The 838-nt window shown below is 34.7% G+C and overlaps 1 pseudogene; it reads left to right on the top strand.

The window, feature by feature from the left end:
- Positions 1-407: 407 nt before the first annotated feature.
- LOC112478241 lies at positions 408-525 on the top strand (annotated as a pseudogene).
- The last annotated feature ends 313 nt before the right edge of the window (positions 526-838 follow it).

The following is an 838-nucleotide window of genomic DNA, read 5'->3' on the forward strand; positions in this document are numbered from 1 at the left end:
TTTCACTCAGTTCCAAAGCATTCCTAATGCTAATAATGGAAACATATATTCTATTTATTACTTTCATTTTTAAATCTATCTCATTAAAGCTCATGCATTTGCCTAACCTGACCCCATTCTCATACATTCTGGGGCACTCAGTATATAAACAATTGCAAACATAAAAGCACATACATAAAAAAGACTGTAGACATCCAACAAGATTTCTTGATTAGGTGATAATACCCAAGGCTGTCCACCATATCTTGATTAATAAATTCTTATCACTCAGTAAGATTTTCTTCTCTGTGATGCCCTCGAATCTAATAAATTGAGTTAGATTTTCATATAGCCCAAGAAAACTAAGTCTATTGACGTTGATGACTTTCTAAGACGTGTTCCTTTCTATGTGTCAAAACCGAAACCAGGTCTACATCCATGCCACCCTGAATACACCCGATCTCATCTGATCTTGGAAGCTAAGCAGGGTTGGGCCTGGTTAGTACTTGGATGGGAGACCACCTAGGAAGACTGGGGGTGTAGGTGTAAAAAAACAAAAAACAAAAAACTGAAACCAGTTCCTAAATAGTTACTGTTGGATGACATATTGCTGAAGATGATATTGTTCATAGTTATATAACATGAAGCAATTTAAGATAATTGAGCAGGAGATTAATTTCTATGTCATTTGGATGAACCAGTCAACTCATTTGCTATTCCTTAAATCTTTATTCTCCATAATTTGTAACAGTAGGCTGTCTTCATTTGTTCCTACTATGACTATAATATGCAGTGTTTATCCTCTACACAATGTCTTCAAAAGATATTTACTGCACTTATATGTGGGATATAAAACTAA

The sequence above is a fragment of the Pteropus alecto genome, unplaced genomic scaffold, assembly GCF_000325575.1.
Source record: "Pteropus alecto unplaced genomic scaffold, ASM32557v1 scaffold42, whole genome shotgun sequence".
NCBI classification, from domain to species: domain Eukaryota; kingdom Metazoa; phylum Chordata; class Mammalia; order Chiroptera; family Pteropodidae; genus Pteropus; species Pteropus alecto.